Source organism: Pseudophryne corroboree, chromosome 6 (genome assembly GCF_028390025.1).
Source record: "Pseudophryne corroboree isolate aPseCor3 chromosome 6, aPseCor3.hap2, whole genome shotgun sequence".
Classification (NCBI taxonomy): Eukaryota; Metazoa; Chordata; class Amphibia; order Anura; family Myobatrachidae; genus Pseudophryne; species Pseudophryne corroboree.
This window is the reverse complement of record NC_086449.1, coordinates 792,827,436-792,846,498: the sequence shown is the minus strand read 5'-3', so window position 1 is coordinate 792,846,498 and position 19,063 is coordinate 792,827,436.

The window sequence follows — 19,063 nt, the reverse complement described above, 5'->3', positions numbered from 1 at the left end:
TCCAGAATCGGCGGCAGAAGACTCCTCAGTCTTCTTAAGGTAGCGCACAGCACTGCAGCTGTGCGCCATTTTCCTCTCAGCACACTTCACACGGCAGTCACTGAGGGTGCAGGGCGCTGGGAGGGGGGCGCCCTGGGAGGCAAATGAAAACCTTTTTTGGCTAAAAATACCTCACATATAGCCTCCGGGGGCTATATGGAGATATTTAACCCCTGCCAGAATCCACTAAAGAGCGGGAGACGAGCCCGCCGAAAAAGGGGCGGGGCCTATCTCCTCAGCACACAGCGCCATTTTCCTCACACAGCTCCGCTGGTCAGGAAGGCTCCCAGGCTCTCCCCTGCACTGCACTACAGAAACAGGGTAAAACAAGAGAGGGGGCGCAAAATTGTGGCAAAACTATATTATTAAAGCAGCTATACAGGGAGCACTTATTATAAGGCTATCCCTGTCATATATAGCGCTTTTGGTGTGTGCTGGCAAACTCTCCCTCTGTCTCCCCAAAGGGCTAGTGGGGTCCTGTCTTCGTTAAGAGCATTCCCTGTGTGTCTGCTGTGTGTCGGTACGTGTGTGTCGACATGTATGAGGACGATATTGGTGTGGAGGCGGAGCAATTGCCAAATATGGGGATGTCACCTCCTAGGGGGTCGACACCAGAATGGATGCCTTTATTTATGGAATTACGGGATAGTGTCAACACGCTAAAGCAGTCGTTTGACGACATGAGACGGCCGGACAATCAATTAGTGCCTGTCCAGGCGCCTCAAACACCGTCAGGGGCTGTAAAACGCCCTTTGCCTCAGTCGGTCGACACAGACCCAGACACAGGCACTGATTCCAGTGGCGACGGTGACGAATCAACCGTATTTTCTAGTAGGGCCACACGTTATATGATTTTGGCAATGAAGGAGGCGTTACATATTGCTGATACTACAGGTACCACAAAACAGGGTATCATGTGGGGTGTGAAAAAACTACCTATAGTTTTTCCTGAATCAGATGAATTAAATGAGGTGTGTGATGAAGCGTGGGTTGCCCCCGATAAAAAAATGCTAATTTCAAAGAAGTTATTGGCTTTATACCCTTTCCCGCCAGAGGTTAGGGCGCGCTGGGAAACACCTCCTAGGGTGGACAAGGCGCTCACACGCTTATCAAAACAAGTGGCGTTACCCTCTCCTGAGACGGCCGCACTTAAAGATCCAGCAGATAGGAGGATGGAAAATATCCAAAAAAGTATATACACACATACAGGTGTTATACTACGACCAGCTATAGCGACAGCCTGGATGTGCAGTGCTGGGGTAGCTTGGTCAGAGTCCCTGATTGAAAATATTGATACCCTGGATAGGGAAAATGTTTTACTGTCTTTAGAGCAAATAAAGGATGCATTTCTTTATATGCGTGATGCACAGAGGGATATCTGCACACTGGCATCACGGGTAAGTGCTATGTCCATTTCGGCCAGAAGAAGTTTATGGACGCGACAGTGGTCAGGCGATGCGGACTCAAAACGGCATATGGAAGTTTTGCCGTATAAAGGGGAGGAGTTATTTGGTGTCGGTCTATCGGATTTGGTGGCCACGGCTACAGCCGGGAAATCCACCTTTTTACCTCAAGTCACTCCCCAACAGAAAAAGACACCGACTTTTCAACCGCAGCCCTTTCGTTCCTTTAAAAACAAGAGAGCAAAGGGATATTCATATCTGCCACGAGGCAGAGGAAGGGGGAAGAGACAGCAACAGGCAGCTCCTTCCCAGGAACAGAAGCCCTCCCCCGCTTCTACAAAAGCCTCAGCATGACGCTGGGGCTTCTCAAGCGGACTCGGGGGCGGTGGGGGGTCGTCTCAAGAATTTCAGCGCGCAGTGGGCTCACTCGCAGGTAGATCCCTGGATCCTGCAGATAATATCTCAGGGGTACAGGTTGGAACTAGAGACGGATCCACCTCGCCGTTTCCTGAAGTCTGCTTTACCAACGTCCCCCTCCGACAGGGTGACGGTCTTGGAAGCCATTCACAAGCTGTACTCTCAGCAGGTGATAGTCAAGGTACCCCTTTTACAACAAGGAAAGGGGTATTATTCCACTCTATTTGTGGTACCGAAGCCGGATGGCTCGGTAAGACCTATTCTAAATCTGAAATCCTTGAACCTGTACATAAAGAAGTTCAAGTTCAAGATGGAGTCACTCAGAGCAGTGATAGCGAACCTGGAAGAAGGGGATTTTATGGTATCCTTGGACATCAAGGATGCGTATCTCCACGTTCCAATTTACCCCTCACACCAGGGGTACCTCAGGTTCGTCGTACAGAACTGTCACTATCAGTTTCAGACGCTGCCGTTCGGATTGTCCACGGCACCTCGGGTCTTTACCAAGGTAATGGCCGAGATGATGATTCTTCTTCGAAGAAAAGGCGTATTAATTATCCCATACTTGGACGATCTCCTAATAAGGGCAAGGTCCAGAGAACAGCTAGAGATGGGATTAGCACTGTCTCAAGAAGTGCTAAAACAGCACGGGTGGATTCTGAATATTCCAAAATCCCAGTTAATTCCGACAACACGTCTGCTGTTCCTAGGGATGATTCTGGACACGGTTCAGAAAAAGGTTTTTCTCCCGGAGGAAAAAGCCAAGGAGTTATCCGAGCTTGTCAGGAACCTCCTAAAACCAGGAAAGGTGTCTGTACATCAATGCACAAGAGTCCTGGGAAAAATGGTGGCTTCTTACGAAGCAATTCCATTCGGCAGATTCCACGCAAGAATTTTCCAGAGGGATCTGTTGGACAAATGGTCAGGGTCGCATCTTCAGATGCACCAGCGGATAACCCTGTCTCCAAGGACAAGGGTATCTCTTCTGTGGTGGTTGCAGAGTGCTCATCTATTGGAGGGCCGCAGATTCGGCATACAGGATTGGATCCTGGTGACCACGGACGCCAGCCTGAGAGGCTGGGGAGCAGTCACACAAGGAAGAAACTTCCAGGGCGTGTGGTCGAGCCTGGAAACGTCTCTTCACATAAACATTCTGGAACTAAGAGCAATCTACAATGCTCTAAGCCAGGCAGAACCTCTGCTTCAAGGAAAACCGGTGTTGATCCAGTCGGACAACATCACGGCAGTCGCCCATGTGAACAGACAGGGCGGCACAAGAAGCAGGAGTGCAATGGCAGAAGCTGCAAGGATTCTTCGCTGGGCAGAGAATCATGTGATAGCACTGTCAGCAGTGTTCATCCCGGGAGTGGACAACTGGGAAGCAGACTTCCTCAGCAGACACGACCTTCACCCGGGAGAGTGGGGACTTCATCCAGAAGTTTTCCACATGCTGGTAACCCGTTGGGAAAGACCAATGGTGGACATGATGGCGTCTCGCCTCAACAAAAAACTGGACAGGTATTGCGCCAGGTCAAGAGATCCGCAGGCAATAGCTGTGGACGCGCTGGTAACGCCTTGGGTGTACCAGTCGGTGTATGTGTTTCCTCCTCTGCCTCTCATACCAAAAGTATTGAGAATTATACGGCAAAGAGGCGTAAGAACGATACTAGTGGTTCCGGATTGGCCAAGAAGGACTTGGTACCCGGAACTTCAAGAGATGATCACGGAAGATCCGTGGCCTCTACCTCTGAGAAGGGACTTGCTTCAGCAGGGTCCTTGTCTGTTTCAAGACTTACCGCGGCTACGTTTGACGGCATGGCGGTTGAACGCCGGATCCTAAAGGAAAAAGGCATGCCGGAAGAAGTCATTCCTACTTTGATTAAAGCAAGGAAGGAAGTAACCGCGCAACATTATCACCACATTTGGCAAAAATATGTTGCGTGGTGCGAGGATCGGAGTGCTCCGACGGAGGAATTTCAACTGGGTCGATTCCTACATTTCCTGCAATCAGGATTGTCTATGGGTCTCAAATTGGGATCTATTAAGGTTCAAATTTCGGCCCTGTCGATTTTCTTCCAAAAAGAATTGGCTTCAGTTCCTGAAGTCCAGACTTTTGTTAAGGGAGTGCTGCATATACAGCCCCCTGTGGTGCCTCCAGTGGCACCGTGGGATCTCAATGTTGTTTTGGACTTTCTCAAATCTCATTGGTTTGAACCACTAAAAACTGTGGATTTGAAATATCTCACATGGAAAGTGACCATGCTACTAGCCCTGGCTTCGGCCAGGAGAGTGTCAGAACTGGCAGCTTTATCTTACAAAAGCCCATATCTGATTTTCCATTCGGACAGGGCAGAACTGCGGACTCGTCCGCATTTTCTCCCTAAGGTGGTGTCAGCATTTCATCTGAACCAACCTATTGTAGTGCCTGCGGCTACAAGCGACTTGGAGGACTCCAAGTTGTTGGACGTTGTCAGAGCTTTAAAAATATACATTTCAAGGACAGCTGGAGTCAGGAAATCTGACTCGCTGTTTATACTATATGCTCCCAACAAGTTGGGCGCTCCTGCGTCTAAGCAGACTATTGCTCGCTGGATTTGTAGTACGATTCAGCTTGCACATTCTGTGGCAGGCCTGCCACAGCCAAAATCGGTAAAAGCCCACTCCACAAGGAAGGTGGGTTCTTCTTGGGCGGCTGCCCGAGGGGTCTCGGCATTACAACTCTGCCGAGCGGCTACGTGGTCGGGGGAGAACACGTTTGTAAAATTCTACAAATTTGATACCCTGGCTAAGGAGGACCTGGAGTTCTCTCATTCGGTGCTGCAGAGTCATCCGCACTCTCCCGCCCGTTTGGGAGCTTTGGTATAATCCCCATGGTCCTTTCAGGAACCCCAGCATCCACTAGGACGATAGAGAAAATAAGAATTTACTTACCGATAATTCTATTTCTCGGAGTCCGTAGTGGATGCTGGGCGCCCATCCCAAGTGCGGATTATCTGCATTACTTGTACATAGTTACAAAAATCGGGTTATTATTGTTGTGAGCCATCTTTTCAGAGGCTCCGCTGTTATCATACTGTTAACTGGGTTTAGATCACAGGTTGTACGGTGTGATTGGTGTGGCTGGTATGAGTCTTACCCGGGATTCATAAATCCTTCCTTATTGTGTACGCTCGTCCGGGCACAGTACCTAACTGAGGCTTGGAGGAGGGTCATAGGGGGAGGAGCCAGTACACACCACCTGATCGTAAAGCTTTACTTTTTGTGCCCTGTCTCCTGCGGAGCCGCTATTCCCCATGGTCCTTTCAGGAACCCCAGCATCCACTACGGACTCCGAGAAATAGAATTATCGGTAAGTAAATTCTTATTTTTATCACAAGTCATTGAACCTATCAGTATGTCTTGGAGATAACCCTTACAAACACAGGAGAACATATAAACTCTACACATACTTAGCTCTGATCGGAATCATACCCATGGCCCCAGAGTACAATACCAAACACCACGCCGTCATGCTACCCAAACCAAGCTCTTAACTGAGTAAGCTATACTTACTCTTTCCGATGCAAATGGCGGTAACTCCTTGACCACTGTGTATGGATGGAGGGAGACTGAATAATGACAGCGGTTCTAAAGTGGGCGAGGACATATGTTACACGCACATAGCAGTTCTTATCTTAATGGGCCAATGCATAGACATGGGTGGCTTTACTGCAACAGAGAGGACTATAGGTTTTATCCCATATCCAAAATGCTTGAGACCAGAAGTATTTTGGATATCGGATTTTTCCGTATTTTGGAATAATTGCATACTATAATGAGATATTATGGTGATAGGACCCAAGTCTAAGCACAGGATGCACTTATGTTTCATATATATCTTATACACACAGCCTGAAGGTCATTAAATACAATAGTTTAAGGGGTATATTGGCGTCGGATCCATTCCGACATGCATTTGTCGGAATGGATCCGACAACCCCTATTCTATCCCATCTCAATTCGACTTTTTCAAGTCGAATTGAGATGAGGAACCCAGAGGAGGAAAGCTGCTGCAGCGCTACTGTAGCGCTGATCTCCTCCGTCTGCCAGCGACTGTCCCCCGCTGGTCTCCCCGCGGCTCCCCCCCGGAGCCGCGGGGAGACCAGCGGGGGACAGCCGCCAGCAGACGGAGGAGATCAGCGCTACAGTAGCGCTGCAGCAGGATGTCACACAGCCGCCCGACCTCACGGCAGTGTCTACCCGGCTCCGGCAAGCTTGCTGGAGCCGGGTGGAAGCTGCCGTGAGCGGCGCGGCTGTGTGACATCATGCTGCAGCCCTGTGCTGTAGCGCTGATCTCCTCTGGCTGCCCGCGGCTGTCCCCCGTCTCTCTGCGGCTCTCCCCCCTCTCCTCCTCTGGGTCCACATCTCAGTCCGTCATTTTTTTATGTCGGACTGAGATGGTCGAAAAGGGGGCCAAAACCTGTCGGTTTTGGCCCCGTTTTCGACACAAGTACGTGGATCGACAGCTATTCCGCCGATCCACGTGCTTTTCGACATGTCGAATTTCTCAACTTGTCGAAAACTGCCATCTTTTCGATAGACGGCAGCTTTCGACGTCAATTGAATATACCCCTTAATAACTTTGTGTATTAAACAAGGTTTTGTACATTGAGCCATCAGAAAATAAAGGTTTCACTATCTCAGTCTCGCTCAAAAAATTCTGTATTCCGGAATATTCTGTATTTCGGAATATTTGGATATGGGATACGCAACCTGTATCAGTGTTTTTTTTAATATATTTATTACCATTGAGTCCGCCAAGCCATGCTGGAAAAGGTGGTGTGAGACGTGGAATTCACAATTACTTGTTCACTCACAATATCGACAAACAGTATAGAGTCTGAGATGATTTGAACTGTTTTGTGAAGCTCACAAGACATACTGTATATAGGAGGTCTTGATTTTCAGTGTCTAATAGGAGAAGTATAAATATGATTGTTGTGGCCTTAGTAACATGGGAGCACTGCGTGCCGCGCTAGGGGCGTGGCCAAATGATATGATGTCTGGTTAATTTATTTATAGTGGTACGGTGAATGCTTTTTTTCATTTATTTCTTACTACTGGATCACAATGGTGAGATGAGTTTGATCACACACAGGGCCGGTTCAGGGGCTTTTTGCGCCCCGGGTGGCAATAGGGAGCATTGCTTCATACAGGGGGCGTGGTCAGTTATGCCCCCTGTACAGTAGTAGCGCCGCTGAAATGATGTGCGGTGCGCGATGACGTCATCGCACACCGCACAGCAAAGGTCCTCTCCACGAAGGGAAACTAGGCGCGTAGCGTCTAGTTTCCCTTCACAGCGGGCAGCGGGACACAGCAAGCAGCAAGAGGCACAGCAGCAGAGGATCTTGCCCTGGTACGGCGCCCTCCGGATGGCACCAGCGCCCTCCGGAAGGCGGCGCCCCGGGCAAAAGTCCTGCTTGCCCGTGGCAAGATCCGCTACCGATCACACACAACCAGAACACAGCAGTTCCTACAGCAGTCCTGTCACTTGTCTGTGGGTCTTCATGATAATTCCAGACATTATGATTCCCAGAGATGCTAAGATGTTGCGCAGCTATTCACCATTGTCAGCCAACTTGGCCCAACATGCGTGGCCGCATCTTGTGCAATCAAATATTGGTAAGATCTCATTGGCCAGTATGTTATAGCTAGTATGCCTGTAATTAGAAACTCTTCAAACTGCAATTGGTCCCCCAGCAATTCAGTGCCCTGACCACTGACATAGCCGTAAATGAACAGTAATTTGAAAAGTATCCACAACTGTGGCCACTGGTCCATTGGTTTAGTGGCCAGGCCCACAATACTTGGGAGGTACTGGGCTGTGTTATGTGTTAGGTTTTCACAAAAGTAATCTTTACCCATTTGCATTTCTTTTTTATTTTAATTTCAGAGGGACATCAACACATCCTTACAAAAGATATAAAAGATCATAAAAAAAGAAAAAGAAACAAAATGGCTGAGGTACAGTAACAGTTGCTGTAAATGAAAGACACCATAAAAAAACAATTTCCTGATAAAGTCTGATGCAATGTGATATAATAATAATGTTGCTATTATACTGTGAGGAAGAAAACGTGGATTTGTAGTAAAATGAATCTGTAGTGTGAGTATTGGTGATATGGTCTATCCATGTTCCTCAGGATAATCTCAGTTGAAAGTTTTGTTCCTTAGGTCATCCGAAGTATCATCCGAGCCTGCAGAGAGATTCAATGAAAAGGATTGTGTTATCCATCAAGGTAACATTGGGGAAATGTATCCTCTTAAAGAGTGGACACGTGTAGAAGTTGCCCATAGCAACCACTCGGCTTTTAGCTAATATTTATAAAGTACATTCTTTAAATTGGCAAGTTTGGTTGCTATGGGCAACATCTCCATTTACTTCTCCACTTTTCAGATGGTTTGATACATTTCCCCTAATGAATGAACTAGCAGTATTTATTATATTTATTTATTAAGGAGCCCAGACCATGCACTCTCTAATGGGTAGATAAGCCTTCATGGTGGCTGGCCACACCCCTAAGCATGGGCCGCTACCACTGCTTTCACCGGAGGGCCCTTCATGCTCCAGTCTGACACTGGGGGCCAAATGTAATAGAGTGAGAGCTTCAGAAAGTGAGAGATTTGGTAAGGTTTTGCAGTTTTTTTAAAGTGGCAATCATTTACACTGCAAAAGGTTGATCTTGCTGTGTACATGATTGCCACTTAAAAAAAAATTCTAAGGAATTAAACGCATTGTTTGAAAAATCCTGGGAAAATCCTGAGAAAAAATTCCAGATTCCAAAGAGGGTTCTTGTGGCTTTTCCTTTCCCTGAGGATGATAGGAAAAAGTGGGAAAACCTGCCTATAGTAGACGCTTCTATATCTAGACTGTCTAAAAAGGTGATTTTACCTGTCCCGGTGTCTACCGCTTTGAAGTAACCGGCAGACCGCAAGATTGAAACTACGCTCCAATCCATATACACTGCTTCAGGAGTGGCGTTAAGACCCACTATTGCCTGTGCATGGATTTCTAAAGCCATAGTAAAGTGGTCAGGCACATTACTAGAGGACTTAGATTCTATGGACAGAAGTGACATAAAAAAAATTTTCACGGAACATACAGGATTCTGCAGATTTCATGGTGGAGGCCATGAAGGACCTGGGTAATCTGACTGCAAGGACATCATCCATGACTGCCTAAGCATGCAGGGGACTCTGGCTACGCCAATGGTCTGCAGAGGTGGAATCCAGGAGAAGTGTGGAGAACCTACCCTTCACGGGTCAGGCTCTATTTGGGGAAGCATAGGATGCTTGGATCTCCACAGCAACCGCTGGTAAGTAAACCTTTCTTCCCTCAGCCTCCCAGACAGCGAATAAACCTTTTTCTACGTCCTCCGTGCAGTCCTTTCGGTCTGCAAAAGCTAAAAAGTCCAAGACTCCTACCACTTTATTCAGAGGTGGACGAGCAAAATCCAAAAAACCGGCACCGGCAGGTTCCCAAGACCAGAAACCTGCCTCTTTGTCCTCAAAATCCTCAGCATGATGGTGGACCTCCCTGCCTGGAGAACGGGCAGGTGGGAGTGAAGCTCAGACGTTTCAGTCACGTCTCGGTGTCGTTTGGTCTGGATTCCTGGGTACAGGATATTGTGTCCCAGGGGTACAAACTGGAGTTTCAAGAGCTCCCACCCCACAGGTTCTTCAAATCAGGCCTGCCAGCTTTGCTGACAGAAAGGGCAATCCTTCAGGAAGCCATTCACAAATTGGAAAGGTCAGATGTAATTGTTCCAGTTCCACCTCATCTGTTAAACCAGTGTTACTATTCAAATCTGTTTGTGGTACAGAAACCGGATGGTTTGGTCAGGCCAGTTTGAACCTGAAGTCGCTAAACCCTTATCTGAGGGAATTCAAGTTCAAAATGGAGTCTCTGAGAGCGGTGATCTCAAGGCTGGAGGAGGGAGAGTTTCTGGTGTCCTTGGACATCAAGGATGTGTACCTCCACATTCTGATTTGGCCGCCACACCAGGCTTATCTCAGATTTGCGCTGTTGGACTGTCACTATCTGTTCCAGGCACTGCCATTCGGCCTCTCAACAGCACCGAGGGTATTCACCAAGGTAATGGCAGAGATGATGATTCTTCTCCGCAGGCAGGGGGTGAATGTAATTCCTTATCTGGATGATCTACTGATAAAGGCATCTTCCAGGGAAAGGTTATTGCAGTCCATTGCTCTCATGACTCGACTGCTCAGGGAACATGGATGGATCCTGAATCTTCCAAAATCTCATTTGGAGCAGACAAGGAGATTGTCTTTCCTGGGGATGATCCGCGACACGGAATGGCAGAGGGTATTTCTACCCGTGGAAAAGGCGTTGGTGATCCAAGCTATGGTCCGATATGTCTTGAAACCTACCCGGGTATCGGTTAATCAGTGCATTCGCCTGCTGGAGAAGATGGTTGCCTCCTACGAGGCTCTTTAGTACGGAAGATTTCATGCAGAGTCCTTCCAACTGGATCTTCTGAACAAGTGGTCGGGATCTCTTCTGCACATGCACCAGAGGATACGTCTGTCACCAAAAGCCAGGATTTTACTCCTGTGGTGGCTACAATTGCCTCACCTTCTGGCAGGTTCGGGATTCAGAACTGGATCCTTCTAACCACGGATGCAAGTCTCAGAGATTTGGGCGCAGTCACCCAAGGGGAGACCTTCTAAGGAAGGTGGTCAAGTCTGGAATCTATTCTTCCAATCAACAACAGTCTTCTACAAGCGGCACATCTTCTACAAGACAATGTAACAACGGTGGCCTACATAAACCGACAGGGTGGAGTGAAGCGCAGAGCTGCAATGTCAGAGGTAAAAAGAATCATCTTCTGGGCAGAAAGGCACGCGTTGGCGCTGTCAGCAATCTTCATTCCGTGAGTGGACAACTGGAAAGCGGATTTCCTCAGCAGACACCATCTCCATCCAGGAAAGTGGGGCCTCCATCCGGAGGTGTTCACGGAGGTGACAAATCTTTGGGGTGTACCTCAAATAGACATGATGGCCTCCCGTCTCAACAAGGAGCTTCGGAGGTACTGTTCCAGGTCAAGAGACCCGTAAGCAGTGGCGGTGGACGCCTGGTGACTCCGTGGGTGTTCCAGTCAGTGTACGTGTTTTCTCCACTTCCACTCATTCCAAGGATTCTAAAACTGATAAAGAGAACAAGAGTTCAGGCAATCCTCATTGCCCCGGACTGGACAAGAAGGGCTTGGTACGCGGATATTCTGGATCTACTGCTAGAAGATCCGAAGGCCTCTTCCTCTTCGGGAGGACCTGCTGCAACAGGGGCCGTCCGCTTATCAAGACTTACCACGGCTTAATTTAAGGGCATGGAGGTTGAACGCTAGATATTAGTTCGGAAGGGCATTCTAAACAAGGTTATTCCTACCCTGATTCAGGCTAGGAAAGGAGTAACGTCTAAACATTACCATCGCATTTAGAAAAAGTATGTATCTTGGTGTGAATCCAAGAAGTTTCCTATGGTGGAGTTTCAACTGGGACGGTTTCTCCTCTTCCTGCAAGCAGGTGTGGCTATGGGCCTGAGTTTGGGATCCATAAAGGTCCAGTTTTCAGCCTTATCCATTTTCTTCCAGAAACAACTGGCTTCCCTCCCTGAGGTTCAGACTTTCTTAAAGGGGGGTCTGCACATCCATCCTCCCTTTGTGCCGCCTATGGCACTCTGGGATCTTAATGTGGTCTTACAGTTCCTCCAATCGGATTGGTTCGAGCCTCTACAGGCGGTTGAGGTCAAGTATCTCACGTGGAAGGCTGTCACTTTGTTGGCCTAAGCTTCTGCTAGACGTGTGTCGGAGCTGGGGGCTTTGTCTTGTAAAAGCCCCTTCTTGATCTTCCATGAGGATGGAGCTGAGCTCCGGACACGTCACCAGTTCCTTCCAAAGGTTGTATCGGCTTTTCATATGGACCAACCTATTGTGGTGCCAGTTGCTACTGACTCCTCAATTCCGTCAAAGTCCTTGGATGTTGTACGGGCTCTGAAAAATCTATGTGAAGAAGACTCCTCGTCACAAAAAAATCAGACTCTCTGTTTGTCCTGTATGATCCCAAGAAAATTGGGTGTCCTGCTTCTAAGCAGACGATCTCTCGCTGGATCAGGGGCACTATCCAGCATACATATTCTACGGCAGGATTGCCGTGTCCTAAATCTGTTAAGGCCCACTCTACTCGTAAAGGTGGGTTCTTCCTGGGTGACTGCCCAGGGTGTCTCGGCTTTACAGCTTTGCCGAGCGGCTACTTGGTCACGGTCGAACACGTTTGCAAAGTTCTACAGGTTCGATACTTTGGTATCTGAGGACCTAAAGTTTGGTCAATCTGTACTGCAGGAGCCTCCGCGCTCTCCCTCCCATTCTGGGAGCTTTGGTACATCCCCCTGGTACTAATATGGACCCCAGCATCCTCTAGGACGTAAGAGAAAATAGGATTTTAATTACCTACCGGTAAATCCTTTTCTCTTAGTCCGTAGCGCTTCGTAATCCTGCAGTGGTTACTTGGTTCAGTACTGCTTTGTTCTTGGTTAAGTACTGTTTGTTACTTGGTTAAGTATTCTTGTTCAGCTGTTGCTGAGTTTTCAAGCTGGTTAGCTTGGTTTGCCTTGTATGTGTGAGCTGGTGTGAATCTCGCCACTATCTGTGTTAAGTCCTTTTCTTGAAGTTGTCCGTCTCCTCGGGCACAGTTTCTAGACTGAGTCTGGTAGGAGGGGCATAGAGGGAGAAGCCAGCCCACACTATTAAAGTCTTAAAGTGCCCATGGCTCCTGGTGGACCCGTCTATACCCCATGGTACTAATATGGACCCCGGCATCCTCTACGGACTACGTGAAAAGGATTTACTGGTAGGTAATTTAAATCCTATTTACTGTACAATTGTAGTCCCAGTCCCAATAAAGAAGCAGCGGCACTCTGAGATTATATTAAAAACTTATATTAATACAGTGTCACAGCATATTAGTGTTTTGGGGCCTGTAGCCCCTTTGTCAAGGTTACGAAATGTTGGTATGCTGTGACAGTGTATTAATATTTGTTACTACAATCTCTGGGGCAGATGTATTAAGCCTGGAGAAGGGATAAAGAAGTGATAACGCACTAGCCAGTCAGCTCCTAACTAATTTTTCAAATCCATAATGATTGGCTGGTGCGTTATCACCTTGCGCTTATCACCGCTTTATCACTTCCTTATCCCTTCTCCAGGTTAATACATCTGGCCCCCTGAGTGCTTCTTTACTGGGACAACAATATATATATATATATATATATATATATATAGAAAAAGTTACTGGGGCAGCTTAGCAATGACACTGGCTGGCAGCAGTAAGGCTAGCTACACACTATGTGATGTTTTTTAAACAAACCGTCAATTTATTTGGCATGTGGGAGGGCCTGATATCGCCACTTTATGCTATTATGGGCTGGGGGAGTTGTAAGTTATAACATTTTTGACACACCACACTGAATTTGCATATGTCCGCCTACATGGAGTTTGTGGTAATCAGAATAGACCATAGGCAATACAGAAGATTATCGAGAATGCACCAGAGGGGTCATTCCGAGTTGTTTGCTCGCTAGCAGTTTTTAGCAGTCGTGCAAACGCTATGCCGCCTCCCACTGGGAGTGTATTTTAGCTTAGCAGAAGTGCGAACGAAAGGATCGCAGAGCGCCTGCAACTTTTTTTGTGCAGTTTTAGAGTAGCTCAAAACCCACTCAGCGCTTGCAATGACTTCAGACTGTTCAATTCCTGTTTTGACGTCACAAACTCGCCCTGCGTTCTCCCAGCCACGCCTGCGTTCACCCAGCCACGCCTGCGTTTTTTCGAACACTCCCTGAAAGCGGTCAGTTGACACCCAGAATCGCCCACTTCATGTCAATCACTCTGCGGCCAGCAGTGCAACTGAAAAGGTTTGCTAGCCCTTGTGTGAAACTACATCTGTCGTTGTAATAGTACATTGCGCGTCCACATTGCACCGCATATGCATGCGCAGAAGTGCCATTTTTTTGTCTCATCGCTGCACAGCGAACGAAAGCAGCTAGCGATCAACTCGGAATGACCACCAATATTGGGCTGACATACTATCGCAAGTCTGAATGATCAGATAATCAATGCCGAGCATTTCTGGCTGTTTTTTTGCCAAAATGTTCATACCTTTACACTGCACAATAAGTGTGTAGCTAGCATAGGGGGTCATTCCGACCTGATCGCACACTAGGTTTTTCACTACGGTGCGATCAGGTAAAAATCGGCAAAACTGCGCATGCGTGTGCACCGCAATGGTACAGGTACAAAGCGGTGCGTTGCTGAGCGATGGATTTAACTAAGAATCCATTCGCACAGCCGATCGCAAGGAGATTGTCAAGAAGAGGGCGTTTGTGGGTGTCAACTGACCGTTTTCTAGGAGTGTCTGGTAAAATGCAGGCATGTCCAAGCGTTTGCAGGGCGGGTGTCTGACGTCAATACCGGGACCAAAAAGACTGAAGTGATCGCAGCGGCTGAGTAAGTCCAGACCTACTCAGAAACTGCACAAACTGTTTTTGCAGAGCTCGGCTACAAAGCCGTTCGCACACTTGCAAAGCAAAAATACACTCCCCCGTGGGCGGCGACTATGCGTTTGCACGGCTGCTAAAAGTAGCTAGCGAGCGATCAACTCGGAATGACCACCGTAGTCTTAAGTGAGATGGCTTTCAGTTTCTTGCATGCGCTCTGGTACTGGAAGCTGAAGTTTGGGCTTCCAGTTCAACATTAAACAAAAAGAAACTTGTTTACACAACAATTTAAAAAAAAAAGTAAAAACAATTATATAAAAATTTAAAAATGCTTGTGCCGGTGATATTCATTGCCTAGAGGATGCATTGAAAAATTGGCGGAAGCCCCCTAAATCCAGGTAGCGGAGGGCCCATCACCCTGATTTGGGGAAGAGATAGAGAGGGCAAACAGACGCATTCCACTAGCCGACTGTGTTGTGGGCGGGACATGTGTTTCGCTATGAATTGCGTCATCGTGCCAAAGCTGGAACTGCGATGACGCAATTCATGGTATTCCGCCCACCTGCCTCCTCCTGTCCTGGGGCCTCCCTAAGTCAGCAAGTATGAAATAGTATTAGGAGGCCACACTAGGTTTACATTATTACCTTTTACTCAGATGTTATGGTGCCTGGTTTCCACCTGCAATAAATGTAAATTCAGAATAAAGTATTCAGTATTAAATACTATTACAGCTGCAAGGTTCATGAAGGGCCAGCCACAGACCAGACAGTTACAGTAGCTCCAGGGTGATGTGACCAGAGTCAGGATTGGGTATAGACATTGTACTACCTGGGCCTGGGCACCATGAAACAACACTACGGCAGAGACCTATTAATCCCTTCTTAAGAGGACAGGTATAGAAGTTGCCCATAGCAACCATAAAAGGAAGAAAGAAATATATCTGCATACTACTAATATTAGTGCGTTTTAATCGTAAGATGAACCCCATATAAATTGTTAGTTTATTAAATTCAGTATATGGGGGTGCAACCCTAATTCAACCAAGCTGAACTGTAACATGAAGGAGAGAGCGAGGGGTTGTTTAAGGGGTATCCGGACTACAGGTCGACAGCACAAAGGTCGACACACCTTAGGTCGACGCCAATTGGTCGACACACCTTAGGTCGACATGGACAAAAGGTTGATGGGAACAAGGTCGACATGGAAAAAGGTCGACATGAGTTTTTCACGATTTTTTTCTTTTTTTGAACCTTTTCATACTTAACGATCCACGTGGACTACGATTGGAACGGTAAAGTGTGCCGAGCGAAGCGAGCCATGCGAGGCCACACACACTACTGAGCCTCATTTTGACTTGTTTTAAGGACATTACATCAAAGTTGGATCAGCCTGTAGTGTGTGTTTCCACTTTAATTTTGAGGGTGACTCCAAATCCAGACCACCATGGATTAATAAATTTTGATTTCCATTGATAATTTTTGTGTGATTTTGTTGTCAGCACATGCAACTATGTAAAGAACAAAGTATTTAATAAGAATATTTCATTCATTCAGATCTAGGATGTGTTATTTTAGTGTTCCCTTTATTTTTTTGAGCAGTGTATATATATATATATATATATATATATATATCCATTAGGAATTTATATATATATGTATAAAATATATTACCGACCGCGCTGCACTGTTTATTAAACAATTGGGTAATATTATACCCCAGAATGGTAACATTGCTTTAGAGATTATGCAGTTATATACTGCTGTAGAAGAGGAAATGCTATTAAGGATCTTATATACCCCTCGGAGTCTGTATTTAAAGGCTATATTGTTTCTATAAGTAAAATAAAGATCCTACCTTTAGTGGTCACATAGCATCAGGCACTAGTTACTTGTACTGTCTGAGAATGGAAGTGCCTTTCAGTATTGGTGACACTCAGTTTACTGTGTTATATATAGCTCAAACCACCTCATTGGTTGCCACCTAAATGTGATGGAGTCATTTGATGTAAATATCATTCAGTTTGCTAAATTACTAGCAGCTCCAACTACTTCATTACACACTATCAATAGTTTCAATACTAGACTGGTGTAGGTAACTATATTAGATAGAACACATAGTGAACCCACTGAAATGCCACATAGCACCAGACACTAGTTATTTATACTGCCTAAGAATGGTAGTGTCATTCAGTATTCATGACACTCTATTTACTGTAGTACATATAACGCAGACCACCTTATTAGTTGCTACCCAGAGATCATGGAGCCATTTAGTGTGTTATTCAAGTTGCTAAATTGCTAGCAGCTCCAGCCACTCCATTTCATTTTTATCAATAGTCTCAATACTAAACTGGTACAGAACACATAGAACACATAGTGGACTCGCTGAAACGCCAATGTGCACATTTCACTGTATGGACAGCTTTATCAAGGCTGAACCAGATTGTCTAAAACAAGTGAATATTTAACAAGTAAGGACAGCCAATCCAAATGCTGTTTCATCTCATGTGGACATGTCAGACAGTGGGAGCTGTCACTACTACAATGGGAGCTCCATCACTATTGCATCAGAGGTCACGGGGTCTCCCGTCTAATACATCCCATTTAATCCATATGTAAACAAAACTCCTGATCACATGAGCCAATCATGGCTCGCGGATTGGCAGCCAATTGGAAGTGTAGAAGTGGCTGCGGCTTGCCAATCAGGCCTAACCACTTCATGGCTTGACCCGCCCCAGCGCGTGACAGCAGACGTCGCTGGGAAGCCGAGAAAAGAGCCGGGCATTGGAAGAAAAAAGAAGATGCAGTGAAAAGAACTGCAATGGCCTGGGAAGATGCTCAAGGAAAAGGACAGGAAGTGCCGGCTGGATGTGGAGAGGAAGAGGCGGCACCACGGGCCAGGATGGGCCAGTGGCAGAAGAGCACGGCTGAGGACCGGGGAGTGCTGCAGTGAGTGGGAAGTGAAAGAGCTAACAAAGAGCCCCACTGCAGCCTCCCCCAATGGTACAGATAGGCCCCCGTTAAAGCCTTCCAGTCCTACCCCTTCTAGACCATCAGGGTTTGGGCACAAGGCCCGTGGGGACAGACAAGCTAATAGCCTGAGGTGCAGTAGGCGGGCCCCTCATCCGGATTGCAGTAGCGGGCACTAGACTGGTGGCAATTTACAGTCTCTTATCTCCAGTTCAAAATGATTTAGGTTATTGGGCGGTCCTTTGATTCTTACTAGACAGCAGTACTTCCCTTCTTCATCCTTAGACACCCCACTTATGGTCAGGGATACGTTCCCCTGCATAATGTTCCCCAGTAACTAGTATTTACTAGATTCTCTCCAGGTCACTGTGTTGCCGTCTGTTTTAAGGACCGGGTGCGTACAGCCGGTGAGCCCACAGTCGCCTTTTCCCCAACACTGTCAGCATCCAGGGACTTACCTCCGGTTCTGGTCCCTGCGGCCTTCCTGTTAGCTGGCTGGTGTGGCTGTGGCGGATAGGAGCTGTGGCAGCGAGGTCCTCCGGTGCGGCTGCCGGGCGTCTGAAGGCTGGGTCCTGGGGAGCGGAGCATGGCAGCCAGAGGTGTCTGTTTCCAAGTGTCCTGTTGCTGGAGTGCGGCATCTGGGAGGCTGAGGCCAGAGGTAATGGCTGTGTGCTGGTTCCACATCTGTCCTCTGTGCAGGTAACCGCCATGTTGGAGACCAAACCAAGCCAATAGGTATCCCAGTTCACATCCAGCCAATCCGGTGCAGTCTTCCCTTATAAAAAGGGGTTGGTGCTTAGCTATGATGCCAGTGCTTCAAGTTACTTGCTGCTGTAAGGTGCTCAAGCTCTGTGCTCCCAGGTTCAGAGCCGGTTTTAGGCATAGGCAAAATAGGCAAGTGCCTAGGGCATTTGGTATGCTTAGGGGCAACAGCAGCTTCTGTTGATTAAAATGATATGCAGCATGCCTATATTCTGTGTGTGACTGCGGTTGTATCTGTATATGAAATGCTACATTGCAGTGTAGTCCTGAAAATCACTGTAATGTAGCATTTCGTATGCAGATACAACCGCAGTCGCACACAGAATATAGGCATGCAACATATAATTTTAATCCGCATCCTAGCCACATAGTAAAGCAAATAAGATGCATTTTCATAAACAGAAGGCGCCCGACTGCAGAGCTGCCTGCTGACTCATGCCAGGCATCTCCTGCAGAACTAATGGCGGTGCTAGAGGGCACCAGACAAAATCTTGCCAAGGGTATCATATTGGTTAGGGCCGGCTCTGCCCAGGTTAACCCCTGGTATCCTGATTCTGTGGAGGCCGCCCGGTGGTTAGTTCTGTTATCGCAGTCCTTTGCTCCCAGTCCACCTGCTCTTGTGGTTTAACTGCTGGGTCCTCTCTCTGGTAGAGGGTCTCTGTTTGCTGTCGGTGCTCACAGCGATCCTCTCTTCAACATCGTTCTTTAAGTCATCCCTTCATCCAGTGCTCTTCAGCATCGTTTACAAATCACAAGTTATCTCTTCATTCAGTGTTCTTCAGCATCGTTTACAAATCACAGGTCATCTCTTCATTTAGTGTTCTTCAGCATCATTCACAAATCACAAGTCATCTCTTCATTCAGTGTTCTTCAGCATTGTTTACAAATCACAAGTCACTTCTCTATTCAGTATTCTCCATCACCGT